Genomic DNA, 22,500 nt, shown 5'->3' with positions numbered 1-22,500 from the left:
TGCACGCGAACCCACCGACCGGGGGAGACGGCCACCGCGGGGGACGACGGCGCCCCACACGCCATCGACACGCAACGCCACCGCGGGCAAGCGGGCGGGCGGCGGCGGACCACGGGAGAGGCCGCTACGGACACACGGGGGGGAGAGCGATGCAGCACCGGGGGCACGGACGCCCTCCCGGCTACGAAAGCCAGACGGGAGAGGACGAGATGGCTCAAGGCGGCGGCGAGCGGGGTGGGGGCCGCCGGGCGCGGCATAAGGCGACGACGGGGGAAGGGGCCGACGGGCACCAGGAGGCCCGAGGGGAGGGATGTAGCAAGCCTCAGACGGCAGCCCACCGGCCAGGACACGCACGGGATCTCACCGCCAGTGGCCTCCGCGCACAAGGGCGGTCCCGCGGCACCTGGGACGACCGGCTGCGCCTTCGGCGAGCTCCCCAAACCCCCCGCGCACCTCGCAGGGCCCGGACCCCGACCGCCATCGCGGTCGCGTGTAGCTCCGGAAAAACGCTCTTCTTGCACGCACGCGCGACCGGCCGCCCCCCAACGCCGTCCGGCCCGCCACGCGGAGGCCCGCCGACCGTTCAACCGAGGCACGTCGCCGGGGGGGTGGGGGGCGCCGTCCAGGGCCTTGGCGGCCAGGGCGACGCCCCCTCCCCGCGGCGAGGTCAGGTTCGGGCAGCGCAGTCGGGCGAACGCTCGTCGCGGGGCGGTCGGCAGCCGTGAGGAAGAGAGAAGGAGCACCCTTTCGAACAGGGATGAGACCCCCGCGAGGGCGAGGCACGAGAGCCCGTGGGGAGGCGAGACCTGCGCCGCGACCGGGCCACTGGGGAAACAACGCCACGGGATCCCACCGCCCCAAACCCGAGAGCGGTCCCGCAACGCGCCCGTGACGCCAGCCGGCCAAAGCCTTCGGCACCCCTCGACCCTCCCAACGGGGCCACGGCCTCACCACCGGGGCGTCCCAGAGCGACGCCGGCCTTCGGCCCTCGGCCCGCACGCCACCGCGCCTAATCCCATTCTCGTCCGTTTCCCAATCCTGTCTCGCTCCGGGGAGCACCGTGCACCGGTGGAACGACCCCCTCGTTGGCCGGGCGGTCCCCCCAGCCGCAATCCACAGGCGCCAGCACGGGAGCGCCCATCCATCCGCGGCCTGGCACGGGACCGGGTGGAGGGCCGCACGCTCACAGGGGATGGGGAGGGGGCGCGAGACGGGCCGCACCACCACCCCCTTCCCCCAGCGCACACCGGGGCGACCCGCGGCCGGGGCACGCAGCGCACACACGCGGGCGCCCTTCACAGCTGGAACGCCGGCCCGGCCCGGCGTGACCCTCCCCCAGAGTTCAGGGGGGAGGCGCGGACCACGTTAGGCGAAGAGTGGCACTCGGCCCCCACCGCGGGGGCCGGCGGACCGCTCCCCCCCACGGCAGGGGAGGAGGGAACTCTGCCCACGCACAACTGGCAGCCGCAGGGGCGGCGGCTGACGACGCGCAGAGAGGCGGCGGGCTGGGGGATCCGACAAACCCCAGAAGAGGACACGCCTCCATGATCGCTAGAGAAGACGCTTTCTCGCCGAAGGTGGATCGCCCCCGACCCCCGGTCGCCCCCGTAAGGGCCCTGGGCGGAGGCGTTCAGGCACGCCCTGGGGGAGGTGTGGGGGGGGTCTGCGGCATGGGGCAAAACACGCACGGTTGGCGACTCCTGAGCGTTCGCGGTCGGGGCCCCTGGTCCAAAAGCCCCCTCACTTCGAGGGGAACACTCCCCCGTCGGTATGGGAGAGGGGTCACCGAGGCAGACCAGGCCGGTGGCAGAGGCCCCCCACGGGGCCGGCCGGCACCACGTCGCCGGCCCAGCCCCACCACGATCGCCCACACGACCGTGCAACCACCCCCCCCTCGGGCAGGGTGGGAAGAGCACAAGCCGTGCGCTCGCCTTTCGAAGTCCGCCACGCACACATCGTGGGGACGCCGAGACAACGCCCCCCGCCCGCCCACGCAGCGCAGGAGGATGCCTCTAGGCTTGCCCGCCTCGACCCCCCCAACCCCAAGCACGCTGCTCGAGGGTGTACCCAACGCAGCAGACGCTGCAGCGGCGACCAGAGGGGGGACGCCGGGAACGAGGACGACAACCACCGCTCGGTTTCGGGCACCTTGGAGAACAACCCGGTGCGCTCCGGGGGCACCACAAAAGGGCCACACAGACCCAGCAGCCGCGCGCCAAACGGGGCGCGCGACCGGGCGGGCGGCACGGCCCCGCACCCGTCCGTCGCGGGCAGGGGGGACCCCGGCCAGGCAACAGCCACACAGGGCGAGCGAGGGCTGCCCGCTGCGTCAAGAGGACTCACGACCCCCCGCCAACGCCACGAGGCCGAGGGCGGGGCGACCGCGGTCGGGCCGGATAGTCTCGCACCCGCGCCTCCCACGCACCGCCCACAGGCGGGGAAGGAGAGGTGAGGTGCCCGCGGGCAGAACGAGAAGAGCGGCCACCATTCACCATGAATGGACCGTCCCTCGCCTGGCACGCGGCTCAAGGCCCGGGAGAGCGCGACGTCACCACATCGATCAGGCCCCGAGGACGGGGAGGGTTGGGGGAGGTCAGTCAGACCGGCGAGGACAGCGATCGGAGGAGCCCGCTTCAGCCTCGCCAGCCCCGCCTCCCAAGCACAACCCAAAGACGAGGACCGCCTGACACGCAACGGCACAGAGCCAGCGGGGTAAGGGGGAAGGTTGCCGCAAACCTCCCCCCCTCCCCCGGGTGCCGTCTCTCGAGGGGACAAGAGACCAACGCGAGAGGCGGGCACCACCGTCGGGACACTCCGACGCCCTAGAGCCGGCGCGCGGGCCCAGGCGGTCAGCTCAAAGGGAACAGGGCAGGGCGCTGGATCCCCAGGAACCCAGAACCCTGTCCGCGTGCGGAGGCCCAACCCCTCCAGCGACAGTCGCCGAAGGACAGCGTGTCAGTACTAACCTGCAGGCGGAAGATGACGATATGAGGTGATCAAAAACACCGCGCAGGAAGACGGGGACCGAGCCACTTGAACACGCCTGCCCCCACGACACTCGACACGGCCACCTGTCCCCAGCAGGTCCCCAGCGCCAGCAGACAAGGGGCACTCAGGGACATCTGGTCGGCCCCCGTGGCGTAGAGGGCCAGGGAGGCCCTCACCGTCCACGCGCGCCACCCAGGGCCCAGCACGGGGACTTGTGGAGGAGAAAACATCGGGACGGGACCGCCACGGCCCACGAGCGGCCGCGGGCCGACAGGGGTCGCCCTCGCCGGCCACCCAGGGCCACCCAGGGCCCGGTCCCCGGCCCCAGCACGGGGACTTGTGGAGGAGAAAACATCGGGACGGGACCGCCGCGGCCCACGAGCGCCCGCGGGCCCACAGGGGTCGCCCTCGCCGGCCACCCGCGCCACCCAGGGCCACCCAGGGCCCGGTCCCCGGCCCCAGTCCCCGGCCCCAGCACGGGGACTTGTGGAGGAGAAAACATCGGGACGGGACCGCCGCGGCCCACGAGCGCCCGCGGGCCGACAGGGGTCGCCCTCGCCGGCCACCCGCGCCACCCAGGGCCCGGTCCGCGCCCCCAGAGTAGGACTCGGAAGAAGCCACGGACGACTGGGTGCCACTCACAGGGCTGTCCCTGCCTCCTGAGCGGGAACCAGGGAAAATGGGTGGGAAAGGCGAGGCCGAGGGAGAGGGACACGCATGCACGGGACGGCGGCCGGTCGCCGGACACCCCCCTCTCCCGCCCGCGTGTGCCGTCTCCTTCCTGTCCCCGCGGGGTGGGTCGGGTCTCCAAAGCGGCCACAGCGTGCTGGTCGACCTGCCCGGGCAGCCCCGCAAGCCGCCTGGCTGGCTGAGCCTGGAAGCGCGGCGACAACGTCCTCCCGCCACACAGCCCTGCAGGCCCAAGCTCTGCCTCCCAGATGTCCCAGCCGGCGTCCCGGCACGAACCAGATGGCCCCGCGAAGGCTGCTTGCTTCCCGGAACTCAGCCTCGCTCGCATCGGGGACTGTCCCCTGCTTTGCCTGCTGCACCGAAGATTCAGAGGACAAGAGACTTGTAGAAAAGCGGCCGCCAGGTGGAGCCCGACCACAACCGGCGCCAGCCACCAGAGGTCTGCTGCAAAACACGGGGCAACCCTCTGGAGCCCATCATTTCAGAGTCCAGAAGGTCCCCCGGGGGCATCAAACACAGTCCCCCTACTCCCCACGGAAGCCATCGAAAAATGACGGGTCAGTCTAGGGCCACGCCACCCTGAACGCGCCCAATCTCGTCTGATCTTGGAAGCTAAGCAGGCCCCGGCCTGGCTAGCACTGGGATCAAAGAAAGGATGGGTCGGCCCGACCACCGACATCGTCCACCAAACCCGTCTCTGCACAGACCACAACATAGCCGAGAGACAGACAGGCAGAAACAGAAAGAGAGAAAGGGAGAGAAAGGAAAAGAACAGAAAGAAAAGAGACGGAGAAACAGAGAGAGAAAGTCAGAAAGAAGAAAACAGTAAATAAGAAAAGACAGGAAGAGGGCACGGGGAAGAAAGAAAAAGGAAGGGAGGAAGGAGATAGGAAACACAGAAAGACAGAAGGAAAGAAGAAATAAGGAAAGAAAAGACAGGCAGAAAGAAAGAGAATGAGAAAAAGGAAGGAAGGATGGAAGCAGAAAGAAAGAAGAAAGAAAGAAAGACAGACAGAGACAGAAGGAGGGAAAGAAAGAAAAGAAAAAGAAAGGAAATTAAGAGAGAAAAAGAAAGAGCACGGAAAGATGGAAAGAGAAAAAGATAGAGAGAAGGAAGGAGAGAGACAGTATAGAAAGAGACAGAAAGGAAGAAGGAAGGAGAGAGAAAGGAGAGAATGAGAAAGAAAGAAGGTAGGAAAGTAGAAAGGGGGAAGAAAGATGGAAAAAACAGAGATAGAAACACAGGATAACAGGAGAAAGGAAGAGAGGAAAGAAATACGGAAGGAAGGAAGGCAGGCAGGCAGGAAGGAAGACAGGAAGACTGAAAGAAGGAAAGAACAAAGAAGTAAAGAAAAGGCAGAAGGAGGAAGAGAAAGAAAGAAAGGGGGGGGGGGAGAGATGATAGGATGAGAAAACCTTTCTGTCGTGGAATCATAAAACCCCTTCCTATCTTAGGATCATGAAACCCAGGGTGGAACTATGATACACTTCACATTCTCAGAGCACGCCGGCTGGTGAAACAAAGAAAGAAGTCAGGGACAGAGAGAACACATTCACGGGGCCTGGCCGGGGGGCCAGGGTGGGGCGGCCCGAGGCTGTCGCCAGAGCCATCTCTGTGGCAGGACGTCGCAACACGCCTACCGGATTTTCCCATAACGCTCGCCCGCCGCCAGGTGACCCCCGTCATCCACCGATCCAAGTGTCAGCCTGGAAAGGACGGGCTCCCTCGTGGGGGAGGGAGCGTGGGGGCGGGAGTGGGTACACACTGGGTCGCAGGCCTCCTCCCGGCCCCTCTCGGACCACGTCTCTCAGCCCTCGGGCACACTCCCCACCACTAGTCGACCAGAGAGCCCCCGGGGGCGGGGGGCCGGAGGGGGGCGTCCACGGCAGGGAGAGAGGACAGGGACCCATCGGCCCGTGCTAGATGCCACGGGTGGAGGCAGGACCTGCTGAAGACACACGAACAGTACGGAGAGGTTCAGAGCGGGGCCTAGGCGCAGCCACTCACGATGATCTCACAGTTGGACTATCTGTCACGGTGGACCGAAGCGCATGAAGTGGGCGCTCCCGGAAACGGCGTGTGTGTGTGTGTGTGTGTGTGTGTGCGCGCGCGTGTGCCTGTGTGTGGGAGGGAGAGAGAGAGAGAGAGAGAGAGAGATGGGAGAAGACGGTCGGTACATTCACTCACTCCTGTACCCGGGCCAGTCGTTTCTCCCGAAGGACAGAAATCCATAAAACACCCACGTCTAAAGAGTGTTTACACAGAGCTAACCCTAGGTCGAATCAGTCTGGAGTCGAGTGCGGGGAATCCTATGGTCCCAAACTGGGACTCCAGTCCCGGCCCCATAGCAAAAGGGGGTCATTTCTCAGAAAACGCACGCACACAGAATCGGGTAACGTTTATACAATTTTATACCGTGGTAGTGACTTCCTTCCCCGCCCCCGTGTTCTTAGGATCGGTCTCACTACATAGTACTTTTTTTTTTTTTTTCTGAGCTTTATTTTATTTTATTTTATTTTACTGTCATTTCGTTAGAGATGATGGGGAGGGGTGGCGGGGGAGCAGGGCATAGTTCACTCACTGGAAGCCTCAAACTCCTGGGCTCCAGCGATCCTCCTTCCTCAGCCTCCCAAATCGCTGGGGCTACAGGCGTGTGCCACCATGCCCGGCTAATTTTTTTCTATTTTTGGTAGAGACGGGGGTCTTGCTTTTGCCGAGGCAGGTCTCGAACTCCTGACCTCAAGCGGTCGGTCCTCCTCCCCGCCTTGGCCTAGGATTACAGGCGTGAGTCACCAAGCCTGGCCTGGATCGGTTTTTAATAGGTAAGGTCTACGAGACATCCCAGTCCAAACATCGATTCGGTGGGTCTCTACAGGACTCCGGGCGGAGATCCGATCTGGGGTTTACAACGTGGAGAATTAAGGCCTGGCTAGCAAAGAGCCCAGTGACTGAAGAGGGACGATGCTCGTCAGTCGTACAGAGCCTGAAAAGATGCAACACGGGGAAACGTTTCCAGGTTCCTCTCAGAAGAGGATGTCAGATGAGATGCCGAAACGAAAAGAATGGGTTCAAGCCAAAAGGAAAAATAGATAAATAAGTCAATAAATAAAACTACGGGAGACAGCCAGGAGACACTGTTTCCTCAGAAATGGCTAGGAAGCCTCCCAGGATAACCTGGATAGCAGCATATGTTCCTCCTCCTCCTCCGGCTCCCTCTCTTGTGTTCGTGTTTGTTTTCTGTAAACGCCAAGATGGGGCAGGGGTGGGGGACACCACGCCGGGTGGGCGAGCAGATCACCCTTCCCACCACAGGAGGGAGCACACACACACACACACACACCCACCCACCCACCCCAGGTCATCACTCTGTAGTTCCGCGTGAGTGAGGTGAGGCCCGGAACGGTGCTAGTAGCTTTCCAAGTGGTCAAAAAGAATGCACAATAACTGGACCGAGGCCTGTCTGGACGCTGTAAAGGCCCACTTGAAAACTTATGCTTGCTCGCTAGGTGACCGATGTCCGCTTGACCTATGTCTGTAATTGGAAATACGTACCTTGCGGAGATAAAACAAAGCAATTAACTTGTAACTAAGTGTTTAAACTTTCCAGCTGCCTGTCGTAAAATTGATTGTGCTTGCTTAACGCCTGAAAGAATGTTCCTTAATTGGAGCTATCTGTTTCTGTAAACCTGCTCGCTTAAAGACTGTAACCGAAACGAAACGGGGGCCCGAGGCTGGTCCCGGACCACACAGCTGCGGAGTAGGTGGTATAGTGTTGTTTCAACCGCCGTGCCTAAAGTCACGGAGCTCTAGCTTAGGATAGTCTGAAACCTTCCTGCTTTTTTCGGCTCGGGGCCATTCTCTGTACCTGTACCCTAACAGGGCAGGGGGTGGTCGCTGGCCAGCTAATGTGGACTCATGACTTGGCTCAATTCGGTCTCTAGGTTGTCCTGTCTCGCACTCCGTACTATAACAGATGCCACACCGGTTCAACCCAGCTCTGAAGGAAAGAAATGCCGAGCGTTCCACTAGCCGGAGGAAGGCAAAACGCACCTCTGCCTTCCTCTGAGGGCACGTCTGAGTGAACGGGTCGTTCTCCCTGCCCGTCACCCCAAGCCCCTCATCCCGGACCCCACCACACCCGGCCTTGACCTCCTCGGCCCTGCCCACCAGGCCCCATCATGGCCTCTGGAGCCTGGGCTCTCTCTCTCTCCAGGCACTGGCACTGCCCCCCGCCCCCACCCCGGGACCTGAGATCCAGGGCCTCTGTCTCCCAGGCCTCCCAGCTGTCTTGACTTGCGGACTCAGTGCCTGCTCTGCCAGAGAGACCTCTTGCTGCGGGGTGGCTCTCAGTGGCTGCATCTCAGCGGTCTAACGTGTCCCCCACCATCCACGTGGCCGCCGGCGTCAGGCTTCGGTGCCGTAGTGCCACCCTGCCTCCCTTCCGGGGGAATCCCACGCTGCCTCAGGCCCATTATGACCTGGAAGAGGCTGCACCTGTGGGGTCTGCCCATTTCCACTACCCCCCCCCACACACGTCACCCCCCGGTCCCCCCATAGGGGTTAGGAAGAAGGCAACACTTTCTGGTACAAGGGTTGAACTGAAGGGGCGAGTGAGTGGCCACCTGGCAGGGGCATCGCAACAGATGGCTGAAGAAGTCAGCCGCCGAGTGCAGAAATGTCACGGAACTTGGGGTGCCACTGCCTTGCTGAGATAGGGCCAGGGCAGGCTTTAAAAGGCTAAAATTCTGCCTGCCTTTGGTACGTTAATACAGAACCCATGGTCCTTTCTAATTTTTGATTCCCGGAGAGGCAGGAAGTATTCCAAATGGCCACGCCATGGCTTTTCTAAATTGCCCACAAGGCCTTCTCCGACCCAGCGGGTCAGGGGTTTGCTTTGGTGTTACATCGTGGTAAAAGAGACATCCCACAGCAGTGACCATGTCCATCGACTCCGTCGGCGCTCTCAGGCTCGTAGTCCCACTTTTCAGACAAGCCTGGATGGCCACTCCGTGTCACTCTTTGCCAAATGCCAGCCACTCTCCTCCCCGCCCCGCATCCCCCATTTGGCCACCACAACTCTTCATCCCCAGGCGCCCTCCGGTAAAGTGTGCTCCTGTCTGTACACCTACTCCGTTGGGGGCGGGGGGGGGGGGGCGGGAGGTGGCACAAGAGGTGGCTGGTGGCCGGAGCAGGCCCGCCACCTTGAGTGTGTGGAACAGCGCTGAGGATTTCCTAAGGGAAGAAAGAGGGTGGGGAGAGCGAGAGAGCATCTCCTCCTCGTGAACCTCACAGATGATTGAGGACAAACAGGCCTGCACGGGGAGGGGGGGGGCAGGGAGGGTGCCGAGTCTGCACCAGAGAAAATGGCTTTGTGGGGGGGTGGGAGGGGAAGAGGGCAGAAAGATTTTCTGTCTTTTTAAAACTTCCCCCAGGCTTTTGGGAACTTGCAGCCCGGCCTGCATCCCTGAGGCACGTTAACTCTTTGGTTATAACTCCAGGTGGCCCCCAGGGTGGGCGGCCCACAGAGTTCAAGGGATTTCTTCTCAGCAGAGACGGGACCTTTAGAACAGCTAACTGCAGTAATTGCCTGAAGCTGAGAACCAACCCTCCCTCCTTTAAAAACCTCTGTATTTCTGCCTAGGCCTATGTTCACGAAATTTGGGGGTTTGAGACTGAGAAGCTCTACCCTATTTATTTCCTCCTTTGTCAGCAAAGTAGACTCTCTGTTTTCTTACTCCTCATACCGCTTGTCCTCGTTATTCGGCCTCGTGGACAAGCAGCTGAGCTTTCGGTCACAAGTCCACACCCCAGGGTGGAGGGGTCCAATCCACCCCTGTCCAGACCTGGGCCCTTCCTGCCTCCCTCTCGAGACGATCTGTTTGGCAGCCCAGCCGCCTTGGACTGGGCCACAAGGAGGACACAAAGTAAAGACCCAGCCCCCCCGCCCCCCCCCCCCACACACACACACACGGCAGTGGCGGTGGGTGGCAGTTCTCCAAGGGTTTGGGGCTTTTCCTGAGGCAGGAGACGGAGGGGACTGATTTCTTTAGAGCTCCGTCCCCTCCCCCATGCGCTGTGCCGCCTGGAAGCGGCAGCTCGCGGGGCGGGGTCGGGGCTGAAAGCGGCTCCGCCCGAGAGAAGCCCGAGGCGGCTACGTGCAAGCGCGCATGCGCAGTCAGCTCGCGGGGCGGGGTCGCGGCTGAAAGCGGCTCCGCCCGAGAGAAGCCCGAGGCGGCTACGTGCGAGCGCGCATGCGCAGTCAGCGCAGTGAGTGGAGGAGGGGTGGAAAACGGCGGAAGGGCTCCGCCGGGGGCCCGGCCATCTGTGCGGCCAGGCTAGGGGTTTGCCTCTTGGGCCGGGAGCTCGTACCCCGCCCCCAGCCCGCAGGCAATCCCGAGGGGCAGAAGCACGACTTGCTGGGCACCTCCTCGGGCGAAGCGGTCGCGGTGGCTGGGTTACCTGGGGCCCAGACGAGTCTCTGGTTCTGGGAGCGGCACCTCCCCCACGCGCCTCTCCTCTTGGGCCTTCACCCCTCCCCCCCCCCCCCCCCCGCTCCGGCCCCAGGGGATGGGAGGAGTGGGGGGCAGGGAGACGACCTCAGGGAGGAGCCAGACCAACTGAATGAAAGCTTTTCATGAACTCGTGTGTCTTTGCCAGGGAAACACCATTTCTGGAGTCTATGAACTAAAATAAAATCTTAAGCCGCCCCCCGCCCGCCACCGCCAGCTGACCCGTCCCGTGGTTGGCCCAGGGAACCCTAGAAAAACCCTTAAACCTGAGCTGCTGCCCCGCAAGGACAGGGGAAGTCAGACACCCCTCCCTGATGGAGTCAGATTTTATAACAATGAGATACTGAATGTCCGACGGGCCTAAGGCCAGGCAAGACAAAGCTTAACGCATATCTAGCAGGCCAACCGTTTACTGAACTACAGGGCACTTGAGTTTTGGGTAAACTGTCCAGTGGCTTGTCTGTGATTAGCAGACCTCCTTACCTTAACTGAAAACATGATGCAAAGCCTTTAGGCAGAGGTTCATTTATGTCATCAATTGCAAATCAAAGAATCTTTAAACCCAGCTGTAAACCTGTAAACACCGCACCCTCCCTCCCCCGCCCCCCCCCAACTGCCAGATGTCCTGCCTTTTCAGCCCAGACCAATGTACCCCTTCCATGTTTTGATTTGTGATTTTACATGTAATTCCTGTCTCCCTAAAATGTATGAAGCCAAACTGTAACCCACCCCACCACAATGGGTCCGCTTGCTCAAGGCTTCTTGGGCGTAGCTCTCTGGGCCATGATCACGGCCGTTGGGCTCAGAATAAAACTCTTTAAATTATTTTGCAGTGATTTGGGGTTCTTTTCCATGGACGAGTCAATCGTGTTCACATTATTTTAGCCTTGGGAGCTTTTTCTTTTCTATTATGTCTGATCCTGATCGCTAGCCAGGTATTCATTCATATTTTTGGTTGGTGGTGGTGCTCAAGCTCGTCTTTGTACATCCCAGATTGGCGTAAGCCACCGTGAATATGTTTTACACCTTCCAAGAGCTAGCGCTTATTGCCGTATCATAACCAGGGCTCGCAGCAATTTTTCTTTTTTTTTTTTTAAAGCTGCTTCCACTTTCCACCTAGGTATACATACGAGTATCCCCTTTAAATGAATGCTTGCATCGAGGAACCAGGAAGTGGTTTTTGTTGTTGTTGCTGTTGTTGTTTTCCCCCAGTAATTTATCTGCTCCTCAACCCTCATTATTTATCACACACACACACACACACACACACCCCCACCCCATCTCTGTAGAAAAGCTCACGGAGATTGTTCATCCACCGCGTGCTTTCTGTTGACAGTATCTGAGACGATAAGGAGCACCATGCATTCTGTTCTAAGAGAAAAATTGCATATATCAGTATGATTATATTTTACTTCTTGTGTGAATTTAGTGGATCTCATAAAAGCTGATCTTGATTTTCACAGCAGAGAAAAGTGGGCTTCTGTTTTGGTTTTGTTTTTGTTTTTCTGGAGGGGTGGTGTCTTCACATAAGTGATCATCTTTACAAGTATGCTATATGCGAGAAATTTCAGAAAGCTGCAAAGAGTGACTTGTTGACAATGCTTGCATTGAATGATGTATCTGAATCTGTGAATCGAAGGGGTCAGCATCTGACCAGAAAGCACTGTTAGAAGAAGAGGGGTTTCGGGTCTTTTCCTAAATTGTATCTGCCTAAGGCGGAAAATATTTCTGTTTCCCTATGACATGGTATTTTCCTCACAAGCAGTGTTAATGGCTCCATATGTCTCTAGACTGGCTGCAGAGCAGAGACTCCATGGTCTCCACTACTTGACTCTGTCTGTCCAAGAATGGCCTCCACAGCTCTCCTCTGTGAGATATCCACTCTCAGAGGTGGCACGGTATGGTGGGTAGGGGGATATGCTGGATTTTGAAAACTCAGAGTTTGAACTCCAGTGCTTTATTTCTTAGCAACATGAACTTTGTCAGATCACATCACCCTGCTGAAGCCCAGTCACCTAAAGGGTAGAAAATGCAATGGATAGATTGACGCTTCTCTTCTCTTCTCCTCTCTTCTTTCTCTCTTTCTTTCTTTCCTTGTGTCTTCCTGTCTCTGTCTCTCTCTCTCTCTCTCTCTCTCTCTCTCTTTCTTTTTGTCTTTTTCTTTTTTTTCTTTTGACGGGCCCTCACTCTGTTTCCCAGACTAAAGTGCAGTAGCATCATCATAGATCACTGCAACTTCAAACTCTTGGCCTCAAGCGATCCTTTCCCCCTAGGCTTCCCAAAGTGCTAGGATGCAGTTTTATTTTTATCTGTGACACCATGGGAGGAAATATCTTTTAGGGTCATAGGGTCAGAAATTTAGATCTCTTCTTTGAACTCATGGTAGCGGCTAACTGGGATTTTCAGTGTGTAAACGTAAGCCACTTGTAATTTCACCAGTACTCCCGTTACTTGTCATCTATTCAGGAGGTGAACTCTTCTTCCCCTACCATCTACTGTTCAAACGCGTTGGCCACAAGGATAATTTGAATATCAGATTCAGAGCACAAATAATTAAGGTCCTGTAGCGTTAATAAGTAAAAGGGGCCACACACAAACCTGTGGAAGTCTGTGTCCCTTCCAGTTTTTTTGTTTGTTTGTTTGTTTTTGGGCCCCCCCCCCCCCCGAGACTGAGTCTCACTCTGTTGCCCGGGCTAGAGTGAGTGCCGTGGCGTCAGCCTAGCTCACAGCAACCTCAAACTCCTGGGCTCAGTCGATCCTCCTGCCTCAGGCTCCCCAGGAGCTGGGACCACAGGCATGTGCCACCATGCCCGGCTAATTTTTTTCTATATATTTTTAGTTGTCTGGACAATTTCTTTCTATATTTTTAGTAGAGACGGGGGCGGGGGGTCTCACTCTCGCTCGGGCTGGTCTCGAACTCCTGACTTTGAGCGATCCTCCCGCCTCGGCCTCCCAGAGTGCTAAGTTTACAGGCCTGAGCCAACGCATCCGGCCTGTGTCCATTCTTTAATGTTGTGTGTTGCTCAGTTATGAAAAGGCAAGGGAACATAAAATCCGAGTTTTAGGGATGACTTATAGGCTCAGTATTCTTTTTTTTTTTTTTTTTTTTTTGCCTCCTCTAAGCCTATGTGAATATCAAGGAGGGTAAAAAATTCAGTGTTCTCAGTTCAGTGCCCAACCAACCTCTGTTTCCAGAGTAAAAATTGAGCATCCTATTACACCTTTATTTCCCTTTGGTATGCTAAGGCCCAACTCGGCAGAGAGGTCACTGTTTATTCTCTTGGCTAAGATCACATGTGCCATAGTCTGTCTGCTTTGTCTCCTTTAGGGGTAATCATCCAATCTTACCCGGGCCCCTCACATCCTCGTGACAATAGGCCTCCTTGGTTTACTGAAATAGAAAAGACCGGCTCATCAGCAATGTTTGATCGGTTGCTTCAGAAACAAATGTTGTTCTGCTTTCTTTACTATGTTTTTTTTTTTTTTTTTCCTTCTTTCTTCCGTCAGACCCAATCCGATATAGGTGGGAGAGAAGGTAACCGGAGCCTCTTGAAAAACCGAAGTGAACCAAAGCGAGCTCACAGATTCAGATAGAAATCAGGAGGAAGAAAAATTGAGAGATAACATGGATTTTCTGTCTAGCGGGTGTTCTCACACTTCAATTTTACCAGAAGCGTTAGGTAGGATGACGATGACGATAATTGTGACAAACACTATTCTCATTGGACAGATAAGGAGGCAGGCTCAGAGTGACGAGTAACCTGGGCCTAAATAGATCGCTAAGAAGCATCATAGTGTGTTCCTTGGTTACGCTGTTTTGTGAAGCTCAAAAAGTTTGGGGTGCGCGTGCGCGTGCGTCCATGTGCGTACGCAATCATAGGTGTTCTAGTAAAACGGATATGAGGTAGGATTTCCCATACCTTCAATGATTTCATGTCCTGCAGGAACATAATGTTCCGGGATCAGGTTTTTATTCTGCCTTCTGTGCCACATGCTCAACATGCCTGTGACTTTACAGCCGAGACTTGCTCAGGGGGAGCCCATTCTCATCTTCTGGGAGGTTCTGCTAATCTTTAAAAGACAAGGACATAGGAAGATGATCCTATAACAACGACTGTGACCACGATTAAAGGCTTACTGTTTACCACGCGTGCTTCTGTGGGCTTTGCCTGCATTTGCTTTTTCACTCTGCACAATATCCCTGTGGGGTAGGCACCATGATTTCTGCATTTGCAGATGAAGAGGCTGAGGCTCAAGAGGATGTATGACTCGCCAAGTTACCAAACACGGAGTGTCGTCCAGGTAGCCAGTCCAGGCCCCCCGGCTCTGCAGCCACTCTGCAATGCTGATTCTGAGCCTGACCGTTTCATCACTGGTGGCTCCCTGAGAACCTTGACTCGGCCCCCTTCCTCAGTTCACTTGGGAAACATATTCATGTGTGTGTATTTCTCTCCTTCCCTCTCCCACCCCCCCCCCCCGTTTTAGTTTTTATTATTTTGAAAAGTGCATAGAACGATAAAAACTTTAAAAGTAGGAAAAAGCTTACGGAACACATAAGGACACAGAGAAAGAAAATATCTGTGTACAACAGTGCAACGCATTTGTGTTTTAAGTCGTGGTGTTGCAAAAGAGTCCAAAAGTTTAAAAGAAAGAAAGAAAAACAAACAAACAAACAAACAAAAAAAAAAAAGCCAAACCACCATGGAAAAGTTTATGAAGTGAAAACACTTACAGTAAGCTAAGGTTAATGTATTATTGAAGAAAGAAATTTCTAAAGGTAAATGTCGTGTGGCCTAAGTGTCCAGGGTTTATGAAAACCTACAGTAAGTAATGTCCTAGGCCTTCACATTCACTCACCACTCACCGCCAACTCACAGACTCACCCAGAGCAACCTCCCGCCCGCCCTGCAAGCTCCATTCACCGTAAGTGCCCTGGCCAGGTGTCCCACTGCACAGAAACCTATTAGACTGCATTTCTTCCCATTACTATCAGTAGTTGTACATTTCTTAGGACTGTAGGCCTACGATACACCTCCAGGCATAGTTAGGGGTTGGGAAGAGGAGGGAAGAGGCCATTCTTCATTTATTTTTTTTTTTTTTTTTGTTGAGACAGAGTCTCACTTTGTTGCCCAGGCTAGAGTGAGTGCCGTGGCGTAGCTCACAGCAACCTCAAACTCCTGGGCTTAAGCGATCCTACTGCCTCAGCCTCCCGAGTAGCTGGGACTACAGGCATGCGCCACTATGCCCGGCTAATTTTTCTATATAGATTTTTAGGTGTCCATATAATGTCTTTCTATTTTTAGTAGAGACGGGGTCTCGCTCAGGCTGGTCTCGAACTCCTGACCTTGAGCAATCCACCCGCCTCGGCCTCCCAGAGTGCTAGGATTACAGGCGTGAGCCACCGCGCCCGGCCCATTCTTCATTTATTAATTGGGTAGCATGGGGGCAGGGGAGGCAGTTTCCTCCTTCTCCCCCTCTTGTTTTTCTTTATTCCTCTCCCAGTTCCCCCTTCCATCGTCTCGATGGATTTGGATGAGACGTAGACATTTTCTACGTCAGGCCTTAATCATACCGAGGGAGCAGGAGAAAAGTAAGCCGCCTACCATGACACGATGGAATGGAAGTTTGTCAGCCATTGACTGCTGTGGCATTCCGACATTTAGTGTCTTCAGGACATTCTATATTTCTGCTATCCCACTAGAATATATCTCCTCGATCACTACTGTGTGGCCACATCCCAGCTGTTTCGTGAGCCACCCTCAATGTTCGTGACGATGTAGTGTGGGGACTCCCTCCGTCTGGTGCCTTAAACTCGCACATTTGGGGTTTTGTATCAGGATAGCAAAGCGATCACCTTTAAATAACCTGGCTGGCCATGGTGGCTCATGCCCGTGATCCCGGCAACTTGGGAGGCAGAGACGGGAGCGTGACTTGAGCCCAGCAGCTGGAGACCAGCCTGGGTAACACGATGAGACCTCATCTCTACCAACAAAAAAAAAAAAAAGAAAAATTATGGCGGGTGTGGCAGCATTTGCCTATAGTCCCAGCTACTCAGAAGGCTGAGGCAGAGAGGATCACTTAAGCCCTGGATTTGGAGCTTGCTGTGAGCTACAATCAGGCCAAGGCGGCCTGGGAGAGGACAGAGTGAAAGAAATCCTGTCTCAAAAAAAAAAAAGAAAAGAAAAGAAAAGAAAAGAAAGAAAACAAGACCGATAACACAACACAACTTAGAAGACTTGGTGTTACCGAAAGCTCGGCCACTTGCCCACGAGGCCGAATAACGAGGACAAGCTGTTTGAGGAGGAAGGAAAGAGAGAGTCTATTTTGCCGGTAAAGGAGAAAATAGGGTAGACCTTCCCATCTCAAGCCTCCGAATTTCCCGGAACATAGGGCTAGGCAGAAATACAGAGCTTTTAATGAGGGGGGGAGGGGTTCTCAGCTTTAGCGTTGATTGTGGTTAATTATTTCAATCGTCCAGGCTCTGCCAAAAACAAAGCCTGTGAACTCTGCCGGCCGCCCACCTGGGGGGGGGGGCGGGGCAGGGGACCACTTGGGAGTTTTAAGAAAAGATTTAACCTGCCTTGGGGACATAGGCCAGACTACAAGCTCCCAAAAGTGGTGGTGGTGGTGGTGGTGGTGGTGGGGAGCGTAAAACGACAGAACGTCTTTCTGTCCTTTATTGGTTTCTCCTTTTTCCCCCCTAGGTGCCAAAAGACCTGAGACTGATGCCGAAAAGAAATAGGTACAGGCGCCCACGTGCACACACAAAGATATACGATCGAATACATCGTGTTGACAGTCGGGGAAACTGGAAGATGATGGGGAAGTATCACGAGCAACTTTGTATTTCTTCCAGGACAGGAAAATGGACACGAAGAGAAAAATTCATCGTTCTCGGCGTAGGATAAAAAGCCACATCTTGTTACTTAATATAATTCATTCTGTGATTTAAGTTTTTATACGATATGATATTCGATAAGCCTAAAACACAAGATAAAAGAGAAACAAACAAAAGGGAAAAAATAAAAATAAAAAAGACGACGGGCAGAGGCCTACGGTCCCGGGAGGAGGCAGAGAGCGGGAGGAGGGGCGCCTCCCGCAGACAACAGGGCGGGTGGGCGGAGACCCGCTAGAGGCTAGGGCTGCCCCGGGCGGGCCCAGAGCTGCGGGCCCGGGAAGAAGAGGGTGGGACCGTCCGGACCGTGCTCTCCTCCCCGCCCTCCACACCTCCCGGGAGTCAGCTCTTAAACTCCCAACGTCACCTGACTTTCCGGATCCCGAGGTCTGATCAAAGTGGCCGCTAGGTGACACCCAGCAACCGCTGCCGGTGTCATCCTGAAAAGAACGGACCCTATGACTGACGGGGGTGGGGCGCACAGTGGGTGGCCCGGCCAGCTCCCCTTCCTCCTCGGAGCGGATCGGATCATCTGGAACTTTATCCAGAGAGGAGAGAGTGCCCCTGGGTGTGTGCTAGAAGCCGGAGGGTTGGGGCAGGGACCTACCCAAGAGAGAAGTAGAGTACAGGGAGTTTCAGAGTTGACCCACTCACCATCTCGCCCTGGTCAATACAAGAGTGGCAATATCTGTCACCGTGGAATGAACACTTGGTACCGAAGACCTTTGTCTATGCTGGCCCCCCTATGCCTAGGGGGGGGCATGTGGCCAGAATCTGACATCCTAAACGTCTTCGTAGAAAGAATTTGGGGGTGGGGGTGGGGGAGAGAGACAGAAAAAGAAAAGAGAGGGGGAAAGAAATGGCTGCCACAAAACTATCAGAACAGAGAAGCGACCGATAGGGCCTATCTGGTTAAGTTCTTTCCCTACCCAGAGAACGACTTGACGTAGCTGACGTCACTGCAGTCAGGCCACGTTCCGGTGGACACAGAGAGTCAGGGATAGAATTTCACGCTCGGCACTGTCTCTCGGGACAGCGGGAAGGTGGAGGGTGGCTGAGGGTTCTATGCTCCTTTATCACACACCGTCAGGTAGGTCAGGTAAAATTGAGGACAGATTTCCAGTGTTTCGAGAAAGGAAGAGCACTCGTGCAGGCCATCTATCTGTACGTGGGAGAGTGTCCCCGAAAAGTGGCTTTCAGTGCCGGGATGTGCCTAGGCCAAGAAGGTACACGATCCTGAGTGAGAATGGTCCGTCCCATCGAGTCAGTCGGTAGGAGGCCACCGGGTCGAGACGGAACTGCCCCCCCACCCGCCCCCGCCCCCGCCCCCGCCCCCCAGAGCAGACAGACTCAGAATGGAGTCACTCGGTGCCAGTGCCCTGCCCGGGTGCCCCATCATTCAACCGAACTGGGAAACAGGTGGGCTTTCCGACCCTCGGGAGGGAGCTTCACCGGCGGGCGGACAGATCAGAAGGGGCCCGGCTCCCTTGAGCGGGCAGGCTGGGGACGGTCGGTGGGGTCTCTTGACAGGAGGCACCACGGAACCCTTGAGGCAATGTCGGGGGCACCTATGTTGCGGTCCAAAGCTAGCGTCTGAGAAGTCGTCCCGAAAGCATGATGGCGTCAACAAGTCCCCTCCGTTCAAGAAACGAGATTCATTTCTAGAGGAGGGCCACCCCCGCGGGAGGACCGTAGGCTTCCTGTGGACATTCTCTTCAAAAGGCAATTCACTCAGCGGAGTGAAAATCGGAAAAATCGCTGTCCTCTGACGCAGCTGCAGAGAAAAGATGGCACCAAAATCAATGAAACACACACACACACACACACACACACACACAAACACACCTCCTCCCATCTGAACGAGCACTCCGGACGGTCACATAGGGAGAGCGACGGGCTCTCTTCCCCCCCCCTGTGGTTTTCTACCTTTTGTTGCGGTTTTTTCCCTCAGTGGATAGAGGAGGAGACACAGGGGGCTCAGCCGGCATGCGAGTGGGTTTATCATCCTCTGTGAGTATCAACACGCGACACCACCTAAGTGAAGGAACACACCGGTGTTTCATGTGATGTGGCTCAATGCCTGGCAGATACGAGCCTTTGCAGGCCTCCTCGTGATCGACAGGACGTCGCCTTGGACACGGACACATCTTGTCCCTCCCTCCCGAGGCGATAGGCGGTTCCGTACCTCCTCGGGGCCAGGGCACAGTCTGCCTAGGCACCTACAACACGTGTGGCAACAGCCTCGATGGCTCTGCCATGAGAACGAACTCCCGTGGCACGGGGGTGGGGTGGGGGGGGGTCGGGTGCTGAAGAATTCAGCTGAGTGAAGGAATGCCACGGGATTCAGAGTGCCATCGGTGGGCTGAGAGGCGAGCAGGGCGGGCTTTGAAAGGGTAACATTCTCCCTGCCTTCCGTCTGGCTGTGAATACAGAACGTACACGCCAGGCGGGGTGGCTCACGCCTGTAATCCTAGCACTCTGGGAGGAGAGGCGGGTGGATCGCTCAAGGTCGGGAGTTCGAGACCAGCCTGAGCAAGAGCGAGACCCCCATCTCTACTAAAAATAGAAAGAAACTATATATCTAAAAATATATACAGAAACAGTATCTAAAAATATATACAGAAAAATATTAGCCGGGCACGGTGGCGCATGCCTGTAGTCCCAGGTACTCGGGAGGCTGGGGCAGTAGGATCGCTTGAGCCCAGGAGTTTGAGGTTGCTGTGAGCTAGGCTGACGCCACGGCACTCTAGTCTGGGCAACAGAGTGAGACTTTGTTTCAAAAAAAAAAAAAAAATATATATATATATATATATATATATATATAAATATATATACACACACACACACACACACACACACACGTATATCCAATTAGCTGGGCATGCTGGCACATGCCTGTAATCCCAGCTACTCGGGAGGCTGAGGCAGTCTGATCGCTTGAGCCCAGGAGTTTGAGATTGCTGTGAGCTAGGCTGACGCCATGGCACTCTAGCCAGGGCAACAGAACGAGAGACTCTGTCAGAAAGAAAAGAAGAGCGAGAGCGAGAGAGCGAGAGAAAGAAAGAAAGGAAGGGAGAGAAAGGAAAGAGAAGGAAGGGGGGGGGAGAGAGAGAGAGAGAGAGAGAGAGGAGAAAACTATTAAAAAATTCGGGACCAGATCCATCGGTCGGTACTCAGAAGCGTGACGATCGGGTGTTCCCGAGCACGTGTGAGATGTGTCTTCTCCCTGACGCCGCGTTTCCTCCACACACACATCACCCATCTGCCGTGGAAAAAAAGCAACAAAAAGAGAGAAAGAGATTAAGAAGGGAAAATGGAAACAGGGCAAAAGAGGAAGAAAGAAAGAAATTTCGAAAAAAAGAGACCAAAGTCACAGCGAGAAGGAAGAATACTGAGCCCAGAGCGACACCTAGTGACCACACCGTCACAAGCACCCTAGGGCCCCAATTCGCCAGAGACATCTGGTGGACCCCAGGGCAACATGTGGTCGACCCGGGGCCATGGCGTCTGCAGCCGATTCCCAGGCGGGCACACGAGCCCGGGGAAACTCATTCTCAGCGCGGGGAGGAGGGGAGGGGAAATAATAGCAAAGTCACACCAGATCCCTTTCTAGTTCATAAACGTGTTGATTGCGTGTTCACGCGCACGTGTGAGAAGGGCCTCCTGGTGTGTCGGCACGTCACCCGCGTGACGTGAAACCATGAATCCGGGGGGGGGGGAGCGGAAAGGCGGGCAGGAAAAGGCAAAGAGAGAATAGATAAAATGAAAGGACCAAAAAGAAAGTCACACAGCAGGGTAGGGGAGTGAGAGCAAGTCGAGAGACTGCAGACAGAAACTCCGAGAGGAGAGGAATGCTCCGGAGCGCCCCCTCGCCCCGCGCGAGAAGAATACCGATCGCAGGGTGACCCCTAGGGGCAGCGAGGCCAGAGAGACCAAATCCGTCCCGAAGCCTCCCTGTCAGGACGACAACCACAGACCAGACATCTGGTCAACCACCCAAGGACCAGACATCTGGTCAACCAGCGAACCCATGCGGAGGCCGCATGCAGCAGCGACATCTGCACGACCACTCAGGGTGCTCCCTGCCCCGGGAGGGTGTGTCTCTATGTGTGTGTGTCCGGGGGGGGGGGGGAGATTGCGATGAAAGTCACGCCAGGTCCCGGGATAGCTCGTGAGCGTGATAATTGCGTGTGTGTGGAGAAAAAAGGGGGCGGGGCGATAGGGAGTAAAGAAAGGAGGAGCGGGCGAGCGGAGGGGTGGGGAAGGAGAGGGAGTCGAGAAGCCCGCAACCGCAGCGCCCCCTGGCGGTGATCCCCCTCCATAGCATCGATGGGGCCAGCCCCGCAGAGACTAAGTGCGACGGGACATCTGGTCAACCCCAAGGACCATGGGATCCCGGCACGAAACCGGCGGAGGAGGAGGAGGAGGAGGAGGAGGAGGAGGAGGAGGAGGAGGAGGAGGAGGAGGAGGAGGCTAGGGGGCGGCGGGGGCGGGCTAGGCGGCGGAGGCGGGCTAGGCGGCGGCGGGCTAGGCGGCGTAGGAGGCGAGCTAGGCGGCGTCGGCGGCGGGCTAGGCGGCGGCGGAGGCGGGCTAGGCGTCGGCGGGCTAGGCGGCGGCGGAGGCGGGCTAGGCGTCGGCGGGCTAGGCGGCGGCGGCGGCGGGCTAGGCGGCGGCGGGCTAGGCGTCGGCGGCGGCGGGCTAGGCGGCGGCGGGCTAGGCGGCGGCGGAGGCGGGCTAGGCGTCGGCGGGCTAGGCGTCGGCGGGCTAGGCGGCGGCGGAGGCGGGCTAGGCGTCGGCGGGCTAGGCGGCGGTGGCGGCGGGCTAGGCGTCGGCGGGCTAGGCGGCGGCGGCGGCGGGCTAGGCGGCGGCGGGCTAGGCGGCGGAGGCGGGCTAGGCGGCGGCGGGCTAGGCGGCGGAGGCGGGCTAGGCGGCGGCGGGCGGGGGGTGGTGGTGGAGGGGGAAAGAAAAATAAAAAATCCCACCTTCGGACACGTATTGAGGTACGAGGGAGAGGTTGTCGAGGAGCCCGCAACCGCAGCGCCCTCTGGCGGCGACGCCCCTCCATAGCGTCGACGGGGCCGGCTTCGCAGAGACTAAGTGCGACGGGACATCTGGTCAACCCCATGGACCATGGGGTCCCGGCACGACACCGGCGGAGGCGGAGGCGTTAGCGAGCCAGTGGGCGGGAGAAAAAAGTAGTCCCGCCTTCGGACACCCAGTGAGGTACTAGGGAGAGGGAGTCGAGGAGCCCGCGACCGCAGCGCCCTCTGGCGGCGATCCCCGTTTATAGCGCCGGCGGGGCCGGCCGCGCAGAGACTAAGTGTCACGGGACATCTGGTCGGCCCCCTTGCACCATGCGGTCCCGGCTGGGCGACCCGGCGACCCGGCGACCCGGCGACCCGGCGACCCGGCGACCC

At 57.1% G+C, this 22,500-nt stretch overlaps 1 pseudogene; it reads left to right on the top strand.

Annotated features, from left to right (window-relative positions):
* Positions 1-20,684: 20,684 nt before the first annotated feature.
* LOC138380367 (small nucleolar RNA U13) lies at positions 20,685-20,776 on the top strand (annotated as a pseudogene).
* The last annotated feature ends 1,724 nt before the right edge of the window (positions 20,777-22,500 follow it).

The sequence above is a fragment of the Eulemur rufifrons genome, unplaced genomic scaffold (assembly GCF_041146395.1).
Source record: "Eulemur rufifrons isolate Redbay unplaced genomic scaffold, OSU_ERuf_1 scaffold_386, whole genome shotgun sequence".
Lineage (NCBI taxonomy): Eukaryota > Metazoa > Chordata > Mammalia > Primates > Lemuridae > Eulemur > Eulemur rufifrons.
This window is presented reverse-complemented; position numbering and strand designations above follow the sequence as displayed.